Raw genomic sequence first — 19320 nt, 5'->3', positions numbered from 1 at the left:
CTGGAGCTATTTCTAGGATTCCAAACCTCTGAGCTGCTTCAAACAGCTTTCACAAAAATGTTTTTCTTTCTTTCAAAACATGAGATTTTTGCCCTTTAAATTGTACTAAGCTAAGGAACAGGATGGGTGATTTTCAGACACTGTCACCAACCAAGGAAAGGTCAAATATTTTGTGGACCTCCAGGGTTAGAAACATGTGCTAAAATATATATCAGTGGAGAGCTGGGGAATTCTGAGGTTTGTTACTAGTCAATGAAAGAATGATCTGGCCCGAGATGAAACTTGGGGTAGCACCTCGGTGCAAGGAACGATAAGTGGTATTATGGAAAGTCAATACTATGTACTGGCTCTGCTGACCATTTTATAAGACTGAACCCTCATTTATCCAATTTTTGTGTGGGAAGGAGGCATATCAAAAGCAGGACCCAGTGGATAATTATCCAGAGTGATCTTACTGAAATTTGGATGAAAAGAGGAGTTTGATTTAAAGGGGCTGGATAAATGGGCTTGTATTGTCTATGTAATTATAGGCCAGTTAGAGAGCCAATGCGAAGTAGTGATGTAGCTGCATGGCTTTCTACACCCAAAGACTCCATGCCATACAGTCTGTCCTTTTAGTCACGCATACCTGGGAGTTGGTTTTTCCCCTAACTGCTAGTGCCACACACAAGCTCATGCTGGATCTAAGTCAGGCCTTTCCTTCCCGTGCACCAGCCCCAGAGCTGGCTGAACATTTTCTGTCAAAATGTTTTTTTCGGCGGAAACAGCTTTTTGACTAAACGTTGTGTTTTGTCTCCTGTTTGCATTACACGTTTGGGGCTTCAGAAAAAAACAGATCAGAAAAACAAAAACCAAGGATTTTTTCCCAGCTACTAGAAACTAAACTTGGTTTTGGTTTTGGGTTGCCAGAAATAGAATATTTTTCAGTGGTTGGAAGCTGAACATTTTTGGTTTTCAGGTTTATGGGTAAAGCACACACAATTTCAAAGAAAAAATGGGATGACAATGGGAAAACCATTTTTTGTTTTGTTTTTTTCCTCCCTTCCCCAAGAAGAAAAATCAGTTCCTGACCAGCTCTAGTAATCACCCATGATGCACTCAGTCACCCCACTGCAACCAAATTTCAGCCCTTGGTGACACCTACGTACCCCTATTACCATTGATGGGTTTGCACAGGGGTCACTGCCCAGAACTTTGTAACCAACTCTATGGATGATGCATGAGCAGCACTAAATTCTAACTCCCTCTTCCATTCTACCTGGGCTGGCTTTGTAGGGTAACGGGAGTAAATAAAGCAGCAACTCCTTATTTCTATTGCTAAAGGGCTCAACTATGATGAAATATGCATCTACTGAGCAAGGAATGGCTATAATTTCCTTGGGTTAGATTGCCCCTTTCTTGCCCTCACCCAATAGAATGAACAGAAGTTTGGCCTATGCCCCAAGGATCTCATGGGATCTACCAGATGCTTTTTCCCATGTGTCCCTCACCACTGTCCCCTTCAAAAGCTGTCTGTTGCCACCAAAATCTACAATTCATCAGTCTATTAAAGCTGAGAGAAAATCGGAATTGCTATCCCAGAGGCCAGTTCTGAGAGTTTGACATTAGTTTCCATCCTGAATACAGGGATGAAAAGTCAAAATATCAGGTTTTTTCCCCAATCAAAACCATTTTGACATTCCTGAATCAAAATGTTTCATTCCGGATCCATTCAACATTGACCTGTGTCTGAAATACGGGGTAGCCTCATGGGAGTTATATGTCAAATGCCTCTGTTAGCCTCTATGTGCTGGGCTCCCCAGTTGGACTACATTTCCCATGATGCACTGGTGTCACAGGACTCTCATTATGCCGTGCTTCAGCTAGAGGAGAAACCATGATGCATCATGGGCACCCAAAGTATAACTCTCCGAGGTGCTGTGGCAGCTCAGGGGGACCCATCATAGTGTCAAATTGACCTGAAATGAAACCTTCCGATTTGGTTTGAAAAAGGGAAATGTTTCAGCTTCACAAAACCACTCATTTCAATTTTCCTGATTGCAAATTAAAAAATGTTGGTGAAAATCAAAGTTTTCCCAGGAAAGACTTTGCAGAAAATGCATTTTCCATTGAAAAACATTTTCACCACAAATTCACGACTAGCTCATCTGTCTACGCTCTCTTGTACTGGCATCCATCCCTGTAGTGTTCGAATGTCTCCTAGAACAATCAGCATGGCATGTGTTTTATTATTATTACAGCAGAACTTTAACCAGCCCAGCCAGGGATCAGGACCCTATTGCACAAATAATGCAGAGCCAGTCCCTGCCCTTGAGTGTAGTAATCTAGGGCTTAGATAATATTCAGTGGGTAGATGCAGGTGGGCAAGAGGACAGGGTGACTGCAGGGACAGGTGCTCTGTGATTCCTGTTGCAATTGTAGTAGTGGTCCTGACAGCCATAGGTGGTCCCCAGCCTGAGCAACATAATCAGAGCACAGGCTGGTTTTCAGGAGGCATTTAAATGAGGCTGGGTGTGAATCTGGATGTGGAGCCCTCCCAAAGCATAAGGTGCAGCAAGGCCAGGATTTAGCTGATGATTCATGAGGCAGAAGAGAACTCAGCTGGCTGGCCCCTTCTCAGCTGCGCCACGTTGCAAGGCTACAGGGCTAGGCATATCTCGAATGCAGCGGGAAGCAAGCTTTCCAGCCTCTGCCCACTGGGCTCCAGCTAGTGCGCTAAAAATCACGGTGTGGACATTGCGGCTTGGGCTGCAACTCCAGCTCGGATGCCTTGGTGGGCTTGAGAACTCCAGCTGACTCGTCCACTATTTTTAGCACACTAGCTGGAACCCTGCTGGTGCAAATCTGTCTCCCTGAGCTGGGAGCTCTACCTTCTGTGGCTAGCACTGAGCTGCTCTGACCCTAATGCCTACGGGCTGCAGAGCTGCTGAGGAGGAAGGCGCCGGTTTTGACACAGCAGCCCTTTCTACCGTCAGCAGCTTGGGGACTTCGCTGTAATTACACAGACTGTCTCTAAGCCGCTGCTTGCTGTGGGAACTTGAAGACGCGGGCCACTGGTCTCATTTCAAGCCAACTGGCTGCGCCTTTGATGTCTGTGGAGATGATGACCCTGCTCAGGCTGAGGCTGCTCTTGAAAGAGAGAAGCTGCTATTTAGCAAAGAAAATGTTTTTCTGCTTCCTTATGAAGCCCGCTATGGAAACGGAGCAGGAAAAACAGATATTTAATGAAAGAGCGGGAGGGAAAAAGCCCAGCCTTGCTAGCTTCTCTTTCGAGAGGCGCCTCCATCACAGCCTTTCCATTTCAAAGAGGCATCAAAGAGTTAGCTGCTCAGGTGCAGGCTTCAGATCCGAAGGGGCCTGAAGCCCGGGGGTTTTACACGCACAGAATAGTGCTTGACACTGTTTTTCCAGAACCTGCAGGCACTTAGCAAATCGCACTGGGACTGAAAAGCAGTTGGCCACCCAGCTCCAGTGTCTGTGCGCTGGAGCCGTGGCATGTGGCCCTCCCATGTGCAGATGGGAGAGAGGTTATCACCTGCTTGGGCTGGCAGCTGTGACTGGTTGGCCTTGGGGCCCTGCTGAGCTGCAACCCAGGGGATGCTTTGGTCTCCCACTCTGGCAGCAAGGCTGGACCTGGAGCCAAGTCACTGGCTGATCTGGCAGTGGAAGCGGAAGCGGGGGACTTGCTCTCTGGGCACCTGTTCTAGCAGCAGGACAGGAAGGAGAGGGGACTGAGGCCTGGATTCCCACCCCACAATGCCCTGCGGTGGGGGTGGGGCTAATCTGGGGATAGAATATCTGTTCTCTGGTGTGAATCTGAAATCCCCAAGCTCTTCTCAGGGGTTATGAATAAGGACAGCCCAGATGTGGGAGACCTGCCTGGCCCGGGAATGCTAAGACCTGAGAGATGGAAACGATTTTCAATTGTCTGACTGACCCTCTTCTCCCAGCCCTCACCTGCTGCCTCTACCTTTCCTAAGTGCTGTCTGGCACACCTTGCCCTTTCTGGCATGGTCCCCAACATGGCACCGAGGGATGGGGGCTCTGCAGGAGCCCATTCTGCCCCCACTCTCCCTCTGCCGCTGCCCTTCCTCGGCCAGTCTCACTGGTGGGAAACTCAGCCTGGTAAGGATTTGGGGCAGCCAACCTCCTCTCTTCCCCACCTACCTCACTGCTGCCTTGGGAGGCGGGATCTGGAGCAGCACCTTTGGGCCCTTCCCTGCCCCAGTGAGACCTGCGGCTCCCCCGCCCTTTCTGAAACTGGTGTGAGCGGTGGGAATCGAAGGCCGGGGTGGCAGCTGCACAAGTCGCCTGCAGCCAGGGTGAGTCAGCATCATGCCATGTTCAGGCTCTCCTTTTTACAGGGAGGCCACACAGTGCTGAACTGCCTGAAGTGGAGTGTGGGACACAGGGGCAGGAGGACCCTGGGACACATCCCAGGCCAGGAAACAGCCCCACTTCTATGTCAAAGCATCACCAACCCAGGGCTGTGGGAGGAGAGCCCATGGGAGCCCCAAGCTCTCAGCCAGATCATGTTATTCGACAGATCCCTCTAAGGCTCTGTGGCTGGGAGTTGACCCTGAAGGGACAGCTGTAGCTGGGCCATGATATGGCGGAGCTAGATTCATGCTGGTAGGACCTCAGGAATATCCCCTTTGATTTGATGCCAGCTGTGTGGCAGCTCCTCTCCTTCCCAATGCACCCATGTCTTCATTCTCCCTCTTTGTGACATGCCCTTTCCTGGAGTCAGGGTTCCAGGAATCCTGCCATACGTGAGGGCCCTTGTGTGTGGCAAGGGCACCAGGGCAGTTCTGGTCCCAGATCCAGCCTGCGTGAGCCCAGCGGGGGAGTGACAGGATTCCAGGATTTACACAACTCCGTAATCACGGTATCATCTACTGCCCATGGGCAGGATGGGAGAAGGGCCCAACAAGGCACCACTGAGAACACGGCAGTTAGCTGCAAGTTCCAGCCCCAAGCCATGCCAGCCTGCATCAGCCAGCCAGTCCTGTGCCCAGACAGAAGCAATCACCTGCGTTATGATACTGATGGTGGCCAGCTATGGTCCTGTTGTGTCCTTTGCTTTTTACATAATAAACATAATATGAAGCAACCACACAGGCATCGGGGGAGAGGGGATGGTGTCCTGAAAACTGTGTTACTGAATATGCGCAGCACGCCAGGCCTAGATGCATCTACACTGCTGCCCACATCTGGAAGCAACGGGGAGTCTGATCCTCTGCTGCCCTGCATCTTTTGTGGTCATTTACACCAGAGCAAAGTGGGTATGAAACACTGGCTAACTTGGAATGGGAGGGTTCTGCACCCTCTCTGCACCAAGGAAGGACAATAGGGAGTCCTATAGCTTTCAAACTCAGCCCTTGAGGCATCTGGCCTGTAACCCGGAATCTGAAAATCGAGCTGGCTTGCTTCTAAGCTTGGACACTGCTGCTATTCTGGCTTGCTTCTAGCTTAGGCTAAATATTTTGCCAGTCAGATTTTGCCTTCAAAGCACCAGAATGGGTTTGCACAGGTGGAGCTCGGCCTGTTCACTCCTCATTACTGGTGACGATGTGTGAGCCAAAAGCAGCCTACCCTGCCACTCTGCTCCCAGGCTGAGTTTGAAGGAGAACCATCTTTGTAATCATGAAATGAATCTGTGAGAGCGAGAGGCAATAAACACGGACCCCTATGATGCTGTTTGAACCGTCACTTTTCCAAATGGAAACTCATTTTAATGGCCAGATCCTCAGCTGCTGTGCTTTGGTGTATCTCCATTGAAGCCAGTATCCAGATACACTAGCTGAGGATCTAACATGTGTTTCAAAAGGCAGGATTTGATGCTTACAGGGCAGAGACTAGCATCCGCAGTGACTCTAGTTAGAGAAAGGTATCAATCCCCAGGCTCCGGGACATAAGTGGGTCAGAGAGTGACCCCTCCCACCCTGGTACAACATTGCAAGATTAATTACTTTACTGGGGCATTCTGCCTTGCTCTGTAGCATCTGGCATTGGCAGGACACCAGCCTAGATGGACCACTGGGCTGTTCCAGCTAGCTACATTTCCTGTTCTTAAATAGACTGCAATGTCATTCCAAATCCTTTTAAGACCAATCACCCTGCACTCAGGGGCAAACCCTGCCTCTGCCTCCACAGCTGCAAAGGCCCCTTTGCAGTGGAAGCAGTGTGCCTGGAGGAGGGGCAGAATTTGGGGGAGCAGTGCAGGATGGAGCCTGGTGCTGCAGTGGATCTTGCATGTCAGAGGATGGGTGGAGGCTGGAGGACAGATGGGTCTGGGGGATCCTGCACTATGTGGAGTCTCCGGTCCTATGCCAGGTGAGGGGCTTGCGTAGACTATTTCCGCTCTTGGGCTGCAGTAGCCTCCACGGAATGGCTCTGAAGCCACTGCATGGATTGTTTCAGAGTAGCAGCCGTGTTAGTCTGTATTCGCAAAAAGAAAAGGAGGACTTGTGGCACCTTAGAGACTAACCAATTTACTTGAGCATAAGCTTTCGTGAGCTACAGCTCACTTCATCGGATGCATGGATCGTGTTGGGGCATTGCTACCTGCCCCAGGCTCCTAGGCATCTGCCCTGTGTCTTACTGAGCTTCTCAGGCTGGTTGCTGGCCATAGGAGTTGCCTCTCAGTGCCTTCCGTCCCATGCTTTCAGAAATGGCTTGGTTCCTGAAGTGTAACAACGTATGGCTAATTGGTGCCTGACACATTCACTCCTGACACTGATATTATATACTGTCCATGGAGATTTGCTGATGGAACTGAGAAGTTAAAGGGTTGATGAAACCATCTGGCTTGTTGCCCAATGGCTAAGACACTTGATGGGGGTCAGGAGACCTACCTTCTATACCTCATCTGTAAAATGAGAATAATAATACTTGCCCTCATTTGTAAAGCGATTAGAGACCTATGCCCACAAAACACCATGGAAGAGAGAAGTATTTATTGTGCAGTTGCCACTCCATCGTGTTACAATCAGCTTTGAGCAGAAAGCCCTACTATAACTTTGGCTTGGAAAACTGGTTTGATTGGAAAATTGCCAGGTTTACTCTGCAGGCAGAAGAGACTGTTTCTGTAGCGTTTGAGAGGAAAATCCATCAAATGCTGAGAGTTACAGGTCACTTCAAAATTACTCTGATTTGAAATTTGGACTTCAACCTAAACCGTCTTCCATTTGCCCCCTCTCCCAAAAAAGTGTGGCGGCTGGCCATTTCCAGGTAGCTAAGTTTCCTGGAAATCTCACTTGCTGGCTACATTAGAAGAGAACAGGTTGTAATGAACAATTTCTGTTCTGGATGATTGGGGTCCTTGCCCGCTGATTTCAGCTGGAGGTTTTGCATTCACTTTGCACAGGTGTAAATGGCTACCAAAGATGCAGAGCAGGAGCTGCTCAGACTCTCCATATGTATGACCACATTGCCCTCTATTTGCTGCGTGCAAATCAGAAAGAATTTCAAGTGCCACCAATAGGTGGACGTTAACAGATATTGGGACTGATCAAAAAATATCCTGATTTTCCCCCTCCTGACTACATTTTCCATGGTGCAGCATAGCCAGGGACTCCCATAATACATTGCTACCCTCTCCAAGGAGGGAGACCATGGTGCATCATGGTAGATGTAGTCCAGTAGGGGATCCCAGCCTATAGAGATAAAAGAGTGAGCTAGGCACCTGAACTACAACTCCCAGGAGACGCCATAGCAACATTTCCAAAATCACAACATTTTGGGTTTTCACCAAAAATGTTCAGGATTCAACTTTTCAATGAAAAATTACAATTTGCCAAGGGCTGGACACCAAGCAGCATCTACAGACTTTCTGTGGCTCAGATAGTACAATACACCACACCTCTTCTTCATGTAACCTATTGATTAGTCTAATGAAATGAAAAGAAACACAAGGTCTGATTTTGTTGCCAGTTTCTTAAACATTTTTATGTTTTGATTCAATTGCTTATTGATACAATAATTATTAGGTAGCTAGTTCCTGATATGTGCTAGGCACTTCTCACATATGAGACAGGTCCCTATCCCAAAAGAGCAATCTTCCACTGAAGTCAATAGCAATTTTGTCCTAAGTGACAATATATAGACAAAATAGGGGAGGGGAAAAGAACCAAATAGATAGGGAGGAAGGAACATACAAAGTAGCTTAGGAGGCTGCAAATGTGGCATATGATGTATTATGTTAATTCCTTGGCTATTTTTAAAATTACTTAAAGTATATGCATAGGCAATTAAGGAATTGTTGTTCGAGGCATTATGAGAAAAGGTGCATTTATGAATCACTTAAAAATACCATTTGGGCTATATTTTGAAACAATCATTCTCAATAATTGTGTGAATCATGATTTGTAATTATTCTAAAACATACAAAGATGATAACTAGAGGCTAAACCAATGTCTAAAAGCAGCTCAAGCTGTTGTACTAGGAGAAAAATGGGGAGGGGGCTTTAAACCAGAAGGGAAAATAGAATGAAGAGAGGAGAAGAGAACTTCAAAACCTGACTGTATTATTAACTCATATTGCTGTCATATTTATCTACAGGTAGTGGATGCATTTCAGAGGTGGGTGAAGTGTTTCCTGTATAGTTTGAACAGTCAACCTGTGGAATATTGAAAAGTCCATTGTGGCGCTATATAACTGTTTGATCATTATTATTACACTGGAGATAGTGCACAGCTGGTAGTTATATGAATATTGATAACAATGGTGTTACTGTAGGTACATCACTAGGTCATTTGCTCGGTCCTTGGAGTTTTGCAGATTCCAAATCAGATCATGTCTAGGGCAGACAGACAGATCATGTCTAGGGCAGGAACTGCATTGGAAGAGTTGTGATGGGGGTTTTGTACCCAGTGCTAGAGTGCACAGTGAATGGGTTAAACTCCTTAAGTAGGATAAGGGAAGGGAAACTGCCTAGTAGAGATTGGTTTGGGTCAAGACGTGGCCTCTAAGGGGTAACAGCTTGTTAAAGGCCTCCTGAAAAGGCAGGGAGAAATTATAGTTTAGAGCTGGTCAGAATTCTTCATGCAGAAAGTACAACACAACTTTGTTGAAACCAAACTGTTTTGAAGCAAAATGTCAGTTCTGACACAAACATTTTCTCATGGGAAATTCTGAAACACAAAATTTCATTTTTAAATTGACATTTCAAAATGAAGCAGAAATGTTCATCTCCATTTCGAAATGTTGTTACATCACAGGTTTGCGGTGTAAAAAAACTTCCATATAGAAAATGGCATTTTAAGGTGAAATGTTGATTTTAAGAAAACAGTGAAATGAAACACGTGAAGATGAAATGAGAAATTTTTGTTTCTGTCTGAAATGTCAATCGGAAACGAAAATTTTGTTTCAAGTAGGTTCTAAACTTCCCGCGGCAAAACTGATATTTTTCAATTGAAAATTTTCAAATAAAGATGTTTTTTGTTCTAAACTGCTCATAGGGGGAGATGTGGAATTGGGGGAGACGTAGGCGGTATTGCAACTTGCAATTTGCTCCAGCCCTAGGGAAAAGGAAACTGGTGGTTTATCCATCCCCATCTTAGATCAAGTGTATTGTTTTCTTGAAGGCCCTGCTTTAAACCTTTCTCAAGGCTCTAGCATTCAAAATCACCTTGTTACGCATTCTAACACCGTGCGGCTCTTGGTACCACCTGCCGTGACATCCTAGGTTAGGTCACTTGCAGGGACTGAAGCCAGGACCTCTGGATCTAAAAGCACATGCCTCTGCAGCATCAAATACAGGAGCAGCAGCAGTACACGAACATGTTATATGTGACCCAGCCACTAGAGGGGGACAATGAGCCTCACTGTATTAGCCTAGGTTCCCCAGTAATATCCAAGATCAATTGTTGCCATGTTATTTCTAAGAACATGTGGGTAAGAAGTACTCGAGGTGGCATGAGCACAGGCCTGAGTCTGCTCTCACAGCACTTCTATGCAGGCATCTCTGCGCTTACTGCAGTGGAGTTGTTCCTGCTGTTACACTTTGTCACCTAGCTCAGAATCAGGCCCAGCCTACCCATAGGGCTGTATAAATACGTGGGATCTAGTTCCTGTGCATAACAGAGTGAAAGTGCCAGGGCTGCTGTTGCATGTTAATGACACAGCCTTTCTCGCTGGGAAGAAGATAGAGATTTCCGTAGTCTTATAAGTGCTGTCACCTCTGCCCTCATTAAAACCATGTCTTTCTTTAGCTTCCACTGTCACCAAGGTTTCAAAATCAGACAGTGAGACAGAATAGCTGATAACTTGGGTGCATTGCTATTCCACAGATGTTCCAAATGACTAACGAGAGAACGTCACTCAAGAGGAATGAGGGTTGCTTTTTTTTTTTTTAAATCTGCTATGAACAAACCTCACTCAAGAGAAATGAGTTTAAAAAGAATAATTGTGCTATGAACAAACCTCACTCCACATTCGCTGGATCTTTACAGCACCTGTTAAACCTGAGTTCAACCTACTCTTCCCTTCTCCAGGAGGGTACTAGAAACTTTCATAGACTGGAGTTTTTCTTTAAGGCCGTGCTTACTTTGATATGTAGGCACCAGCGGCATCCAGGTGTTACACAGATTTTCAAGGAATTATATAGGAATAAATGTTCAAATCTGGGTGTCTAAAGTGTCTGAATAAGACCTGGTCTGCACTTAAAAATTAGATTGACCTGCTTATGTCACTCAGGGCAGTGAAAAATGTTGTGCCCTGAGCACCATGGTTAGATTAACCTAACCCCTCAGAATGGATGGTGCGTGAACCCCCCTTCAGGAAGGCTAGCCCCCCAGCCCTTCTGCCTGAGGCCCTGCTCTTCCCCCCTCTCGTGGCCGGAGGAGCCCAGGCCGACCCACCTGTCCCTGCTGCCCTGAGCCCCAGGCTGCCGGCCAGCCTGAGCCGCCAGCCAGCCATGCCCAAACTCCAGGCCGCTGGCCTGAGCTGAGCCCCTGCCAGTTTTGGGAGAGAGGGGTGCAAGGGCTTGACCTCAGGGCAGAGTGTGGGCAGGGCCACAGCCTGGGTCGGGGGAGGCTTAGCCTCCCCTGGCCTATTATACCCACCGCCCCTGCCTCTCAAGTAGGCGAAGCTAGGTTAATGGAAGAACTCTTCTGTCGACTTAGCTACTGCCTCTTGCGGGGGGAGAAGGATTAACGATATCTGTGGAAAACCCCGTTGCACTGATGTAGGAAACAGCTGCGCTGCAGGCGTAGAGCAGTGGCACTGTAGCTGTGCGGCTGTAGTGCTCGAAGGATAGCTGTAGCCTGGTTGCTGAGCATCCCCAGCGGCTGTTGGCACTGGTGTGAGCTGTGACACCCAAGTTTGAAAATATTCAACACAGGGCCCAGCTCCCCAAAGGTACTTAGGTGCCTAGTTCCCATGTTAGGCACCTACACACCTTTAAAAATCTGGCCCGTGCTCCCTTAGCTAAATGTTTTTGCAGCATGAACTTATGCCTTAAAAGCTGCCTTTCCCAAAGCTCAGTGTTGAGACACACCATCCTTGCGTGAATATCTCGTGGTGGTGACTAGGGTTGTTATGTCTGTCTGTCCATACCATGCCCATCGCTATGCTCTGTGAACATTTCTGTGCTCTCACATGAGTGATACTTCCCAGCAGGGTGCTCCTGGTGTCAGCGATGCAAAGTGGGACTGAAGGAATCAAGCCCCCCCCTCCCCCCCGGGAAAGCTCTGGGGATCCCACACTTCTAGTCATCCTCAATGTATTTGTCATTCGATGCTTGGCTTGATGACTCTGAAATTAACCCAAGCAATGTTGAACGGGAAGGGCTATAGTCTTTTAAAGCATTTCAACAATGCTAGGACTCTGCTCTCCAACCCCAAAGCCAGTAGGGAGGAGAAAGCACTAGGTTTTGTGCCCCTTAAAATCTATGGGCCAGATTCTGGAGCTGTGCCAATAAGCACCAGCTGTGGGTTGGTCTTTTAGTCTTGGAAAATGATAAGCAGTAGGATCCCTACCTTGGGTTTGTGTCTCTCTGCAGGCTGAGCAGCCAGGTGAACAGAGATGAGCAGCCGCATTCTGAGGGGGTCGCGTGGAACAACTGCTGAGATGCAGGGTCTGCACGGAAGAAAATAATTTGGTTCAGAACTGCCACGCTGTGCAAGACCTCTCTTGGCTTCTGAATCCCTCCAATAAAACGGAGCCCTCCCGCTCCCTGCCTGTGAAATGCTAGTCTACTAAACACAAGAAGGCATCTGCGTCAGCCCTGCAGGGCTAGAGGCATGGGGACAAATCGCCGTTGGCATTAGCCGGTGCAATGCCATTGAGGCCAATAGACTGACACTCATTTATGCCATCAGGGAGTTTGGCTCCCATTAGGCCAGCCAGCCACCTGTCTAGGAACCAGCGTGTCCTCTAGGCGCAGCCCAGTCTCTCCGTGCACTACTGCTCTGATCAGTCTGATGCAGCTTCTACAAAAAGCAACAGTATTTATGCTGCACTCCTGGAATTAGTGCATAATTCCAGCAAGAAGCAATAAGATTTACGCGGCAGTGCCCGGCCTGTTCCCACCCATCCGCCTCTTAGTTTGTACAGAATTTAAGCCCTTGTTTATTGTTAAAAAGAATTTCTAGTAGAGTTGATTGAGAAATGAAGTCATTCTCCCTCCCCCCCCGGCCTTGTTAACTTTTTTCCTTTTTGTCAAAACTTCCTTTGAGATTTTTTTTCAGTGTTTCGATGAAAAACGAAACGTTTTTCAGCAAGCAAAAATTGAAACTTGGCAACAGAAAGCTGATTTCAGTGTTTTGTTATAAGCCAGAGTTTTGTTGATTTGAAAAAAAACCCCAAAATTCAATCCAAACCAACCTTTTCTGGGTGTGAAATTTTCCATTTTGTTAAAGTTACTCATCTCCACTAGAAAGAGAACTTCAAGAGAAAATTTCTGACTAGTTCTAATTGCTAGGCCTTACCGCTGCTGGGGGTGGGGGTGTGGAGTGGGGTGGTATTGTCTGCCAACAGATAGCCTAAAACCATAGCTCTTATAACTGCCTCCATTCATCTCAGTGGAGTGCTGACTGTGAAGCCTATTTAGGACACTTAAATTATCAGCATAGTTGTCTATTTCACATGGGTAACTTTTGCTAACACGCTTGCCCAGTATGGTTGGAGATCATAAAAGGCTTGTGGTGAACACTCTGTGGCCCTTGCTTCATCTCTGGAAGATACATTAGAAATATAAGTGCCCAGGAGAGAGCCTGGAGTATAAAGAAGCCATGTGCTGCTGATAATAAACACGGCTGCTAGATAAATTGCACATTCACATATTGTTAGTTAAGACTAGAAGCCTGGCTGTCCTGCTCAAAACTCACAGATCTCTCCCACTTGAGCTCGGGAGATTCCCTGTAGCAGTAGTAGGTTGCATGTCTTCTCTTGAGGAAGCCACTAATGGGCACCATCAGCAAACTTGAGGAAGGTACATTCTGCAGGGAACTTGGCAAGGGTCCCCACTAGAATCTGATGGAAAAAACAGTTCACAAGAACCTTTCTAAAATTTTACTGGTTTGTTTAAGACTTCGGTGGAGTTTTCTGTTATCAAAATGGTTTAGTTGAGAGAGTGATTTAATCTAACTCAAGTGTGGAAAACAGAGGCCACCTCCAGCCACCACTCTACAGCAGAGGTGGCCAGCCTGTGGCTCCGGAGCCGCATGCGGCTCTTCAGAGGTTAATATGCTGCTCCTTGCATAGGCACTGACTCCGAGGCTGGAGTTAAAGATGCCAACTTTCCAATGTGCTGTCAGGTGCTCACTGCTCAACCCCCTGCTCTGCCCCAGGTCCTGACACCACTCCACCCCTTCCCCTGATGCCCCTGTCCCTTCCCCCGAGCCTGCCGTGTCCCTGCTCCTACCCCCTCCCCACCAGAGCCTCCTGCACACTGCAAAACAGCTGATTGTAGCGGGTGGGAGGTGGAGGCACTGATTGGTGGGGCTGCGGTGGGCGGGAGGTGCTGGGGCTGGAGGGGGTAGAGGATGGGGGGCTGCTGACATTACTGTGGCTCTTTGGCAATGTACATTGCTAAATTCTGGCTCCTTCTCAGGCTCAGGCTGGCCACCCCTGGTCTACAGAGCTCAATGGGGACTCAGCTCTACGCTGGTCTGAAGCCACTCCCCGATTCTCAACCGCTCAAACAATCTTCCCAACACTCAGCCTGTCTGAGTAGGGTGAGTCTGCATATGGCTGAGTGGAGAGGAACAGAGGTCTCTGCAACGTCAAGCCCTTCCTGCATACCTTCACCAGGGTGACTATCCCTCGTGCACGGGACAGGTCAGTGCCAGTCAGCCTCGTGCTAAACAGATGAAGCAGTGTCAAGGTTTGATTTAAGTAGTGAGTGTTCAGAGATTCGAAAAGGGACAGAATGTCCAAGACACCTGCAGACCCACTTCCTGCTGATCTCGGAGAAGCTGGAAGTGGCCTGTACCAGCTGTAAACTACTCTCTTTTCCCTGTGCTGCCTGGGGCAGAGAGCATGGCAGACCCTTGCATACCCAAACTCCTGGTGTAAGGGTGGGATGCATTTCTACTCCCTCTTACTCCTTTGCATGGCCATACAGTCCAAGTGGCAATCCCAGTTCCCAGCCCATGGGAGCTGCGGACTCGGCACCCAGGACGGGGGCAACACGCGGAGACACACACACACACCCCGAGGGCTGCAGGGACATGCTGGCTGCTTCCAGGAGTGGCGCGGCACAGAGGGAGGGAGGCAAAGTGGGCAGGGAGCCACCTTAGCCTTGCTGCTGGCATGTCTCTGCTCGCCCCTTGAGGGGAGGGGGATCACCGAGTCTCCGTGCGCTGCCTGGGGTGGGGGCAGTGTCTCGAGCTGCCTCCCCCTCTCCCCCCACCAGAGGCGCACAGAAACATACCAGCAGCCTGTGTCTTCTGGGCGCGGTGCGGGGCCACCAGCTACGGCATGCAGGCAGCCTGCCTGCCTGAGTCCTGCTGTGCTGTCGCATTTTGGGGGCCCCCCTGTCGTTGGGAGCCGTGTGCCACTGAACTGTTTGTTTAATGGTAAATCTGCTCCGGCAGTTGAGTTTTACAAACATAGAATATGTTGCACTCCATATGATTTTATAAAAATATGCTAATGAGTGTGAATATAATGTAACTGGAATATGCTTCATGCAAAAGGTCTCTTGTAAGGTATCATTACAAAGCTTATAATCTCCTGAGTGTGCTCATCCTATTTGTATAAATGTATCACTCTTGTATCTGAAACTAGAAATATGAAATATAACTCTGAGGTCCTACTGTAGTTATGCAAAGTGTGGGCCATTAATGGTGGCTTGGAATCTTGATGGCTCCCATTAACCAGGACAAGTGACTGTAGATGGCTCTGTTTTACTTGTAAGGCTTCCTGTATACCTGTGGGCTGGCAAGTGGGTAATGAAGTCTTACAGGGACGTGTGATCATGTCACCTGAACTGGAATCCATCTTCAACCTGGTGTTTTTCCATTGAGAAGGAGGGGTGGGAACCCAGAGGGACAAAGGATTCCCACCTTATGCAAAAGATATAAGTGGGTGGAACAGACCAAAGTGGAGCCATCATGAGGAATCCTGTAGCTACCACCTGATTTGGAACAAGGGCTGCACCAGGGGAAAGGATTGTGCCCAGACTAGGAAGGCGTCCAGTCTGTGAAAGAAACTTATTGAAACATCTCTGAGGGTGAGATTTTATCTGTATTCAGTTTTATTACTGTACTAGACTTAGACTTGCGTGTTTTATTTTATTTTGCTTGGTAATTCACTTTGTTCTGTCTGTTACTACTTGGAACCACTTAAATCCTACTTTCTGTATTTAATAAAATCACTTTTTACTTATTAAATAACCCAGAGTTTGTATTAATACCGGGGGGGGGGGCAAACAGCTGTGCATACCTCTCTATCAGTGTTATAGAGGGCGAACAATTTGTGAGTTTACCCTGTATAAGCTTTATACAGGGTAAAATGGACTTATTTAGGGTTTGGACCCCACTAGGAGTTGGGCATCTGAGTGTTAAAGACAGGAACACTTTTGTAAGCTGCTTTCAGTTAAGCCTACAGCTGTTAGGGGACGTGGTTCAGACCTTGGTCTGGGTTTGCAGCAGGCTAGCAGGTCTGGCTCAAACCAGGCAGGGCACTGAAGTCCTAAGCTCACAGGGCAGGAAAGCAGAAGCAGAAGTAGTCTTGGCACATCAGTTGGCAGCCTCCAAGAGGGTTTCTGTGATCCAACCCATCACAGAATAATCTCCTGTTGTTCCAACATGTGGTACGTAGAACAGCTTGAAGCTTCTAGTTTCCATGAGTCCATGTTCCCTCTGTGGGTATCAGGATGCCCATGCAGCTGTAGTTATAAATGGCATGGTGTAGTCAGCTCAGGACTCCAAAAAATTCCCTTTAATAATTGATAGCACATGTTCATTCATTGGTTACAATGCAGTAGCATGTAGTTGCAAAAGACATTCCTGTACACTTAGGTGCTACATCCCTGCGATCTGATCTGTGTCGGTGGATCCCTGCATCTTCATGAAGCCCCACTGACTTCAGTGGGACTCTACATGGAGGCAAGGGTCTGTCCATGGAACCTGCAGGATCAAGGCCCTAAATAGAAGCATGGAAATAACTGGGCATTTCTCTAAGCATGAAACTATCTCTAGCTTAACGTTTCTAGTTGTATGCCCAGTTGGGTCAGTGCATTGGCTGGGTCACTGCTTGTTTCCTACAAATCAAATCACTGAATCTTGAAATTCTTTTGTATCAAAGTTTAGAAGACAGCTACAAAGAGAGCACCCAACAATGACAAAATGCATACAACAGTGTAAATGTAGAAGGACGGGGATGGGGTGGGGAGAAATGGTGTAAGATTATACAGATCAATGTTATTGAGAGCCAGCTAATACAGTCAGGGCCCAATCCATGCAATTTACTGTAGAATCCCCCCCCCCCCCCCCCCCGCCTGCAGAATTATGCTCCAGAATTTCAGCTTTCATTTAAAATAAAATTATGCTTTTAGCTGCTATAGCTTTGGAGAAACAGATGAAGGCATGAATGGATGAAATGATGTCTTCTAGCTTGTAGCCAGTTGAAATAATGGCCTGAGAGATGTGAACTGCCCTATCCATATCAACGAGTGTTGATTCTGAAATCTAAAGATGACATCTTCATTGTCAACTTTGGAGGAGATTTTCAAGGTCACAGAGGGAAGTTAGGCACCCAGCAGCCTTCACTGACTTATAATGAGAGTTAACTGTTTAACTCCCTCTGTATGTTTGTGCTTAGCTGCCCATACTGTTGACTATTTCACTACTGATCTCTCTGGAACAAATCACACTAGCTGGATGTTTGTGTTAAACTCTCTAGGTGCTAAAAGTCCCCAACTGTCCCTTATTCAAATGCCCAAATCCCCAAAGAGTCAGTTCTTTGTTGTGAGAATAAAAATAAATTGAATTAATGTCAAACTAAATAATACAAGGAGCAGCAATACTGATTCTATTATTCTACATCATTAGCTGAAAACCAACACTTCCAAATTTAGCTGCCACAAAATCTCATTCTTCAGCAAGATTGCTAGATTCTGTAGGAGTTTTTAAGCCCCGCATGCCACCAGATAAACACGGTGGCCTTATTGTTTGTATTATGGTAGCACCTACAGACTGCAGTTGAGATTGTACTATGTGTACAAACACACATAGTAAGGACAGGTTCTGCCCCCAAAGAACGTACAAATATCTAACTGAGCAATGGAGTGACTTTCCCAAGGTCACGCTGCGTCAGAGCTAGGAAGAGAACTCCATTCTTTCTGTGCTCCAGGCCAGGGTCTTATCCACTGGACCTCCTTGCCTAGTAGAGCCCTTGTAGGTCTTAAACATAGTTAGAAAAACATGCCACAGACCTGTTTCTCCACTCGGCGACCTCAGCAGCAAGACCCTCTTGGACTTCAAACAGAGTGGTAGGCTTGAGCCCCTGTCTCTCTATATATTACACTAATAATCCTGTGTGGGTGTGTGTTTGGAGAGAGATATTCAAATTATATTTCCCAGTCCAAGTAAATATGAAAGGCTGCCAAATCTGTCTCTCTAAATCCCAAGGATCTCCAATGTTTTCTCATTTGCACTGAAAATAAATCAAAGGTGCGATGGCTTTTTAAGAATTTTTATTTTGTTTTTGCCTGCAAATGGGGAATAAAGGGTAAGGGTTAGTCTTTCAGAAGTGTATTTATTTCAGAGTTACTGGCTTGGCAAACAAATGATTCATCTCTGTGGCATATATAAAGGGAATCAGAAGGAAAAAACACGTTAATATTTTAAAGTAATTCATAGTGCTGCCTGAGCATCATGGAAAATTGCCTTCTGCCCTTTACTAATGTTCATTTAGTTTTAATAGGCCATTGAACGCTTGGCATGAGGAACTTTCATGAGCCATTTGCAAAGTATAAGTGAGAGCACGAATAGGGAGACGTGTGAAGCAGCAAAGGGGATGGAGGTTGGTGGACACAATATATTTCCTTGCCTTAGTCTGCGTATGTGACTGGAATGCCCCATTTGCTGCACACCTGCATGTACACTTAGCTTATTGCTCTTGCATAAATATTCAGGGTCAAATTTTGTAACTGCCCTGGGACAAGTTGTGTGACAAATTGCTCACTAGAGTTGGACGAATGTCTTTAATGGGATGGGGGAACCCAGAGATTTGTTTGCATTCTACATTTTTTGGGGGGTGAAAAATTTTAATTTCCTTATTGGAGGGTGGGGGGAACGACTCTTACTTTGAAGCTGTTCTCACTGGAAAACAATTAGTCTCTTTCCATTTTTAACTCTCTAAGTGAGAAAGTGGTCTTTAAAAGAATGATCTTTTTTAAACTCATCTCCTCCCCTCCACTCTTCTTGGGGGTGGGAGGGAAGAGAAATGAGAAGGTGGATATTTCCCCACAACTTAGAAATAAAATTGAAAATTCCCTCTGAAATCTTTCATGCTGGAATTTCGCAATAAAATAAATGTCCTTTTCCAATTAAAATGGGATTTTTCCAATGGAAAAACATTCTTCCAAAAACCCTTCAACCAGACTTGTTGCTCACCAATGTGACTGAGGAGTTCACGGTCTAGCCTTAGGCAGATGCAGGGCCAAATTCAGAAGTGTTTTTAACTGAGCCTAAATCAGCAAGGAGTCTAAGCTGCAGTCATTACCTCTTCTGATGCCCTCAACAGGTAGATTTCACTGGCTTAAGTTCTCTCTGGATTCCCCTGAGTCTCTATTATTTAGGTCAAAATTCTCAAAAGTGTACCCTGGTTTTGGGTGTCCCAGTGCCTGAGGCACCTTGGAGCTGTTT

At 46.8% G+C, this 19320-nt stretch overlaps 1 long non-coding RNA gene across 1 annotated transcript in view; it reads right to left on the bottom strand.

Annotated features, from left to right (window-relative positions):
* LOC140914535 (uncharacterized) overlaps nt 1-19320 on the bottom strand; it is a 77907-nt gene that overhangs the window by 7647 nt on the left and 50940 nt on the right. The window contains exon 3 of the long non-coding RNA XR_012159891.1: nt 11983-12082. This is a non-coding gene — a long non-coding RNA (uncharacterized LOC140914535). The remainder of the gene's footprint in view (nt 1-11982; nt 12083-19320) is intronic.

Source organism: Lepidochelys kempii, chromosome 7 (assembly GCF_965140285.1).
Source record: "Lepidochelys kempii isolate rLepKem1 chromosome 7, rLepKem1.hap1, whole genome shotgun sequence".
NCBI lineage: Eukaryota > Metazoa > Chordata > Testudines > Cheloniidae > Lepidochelys > Lepidochelys kempii.
Note: the sequence above shows the minus strand (reverse complement) of the source record. Positions and strands in the feature narration are given on the sequence as shown.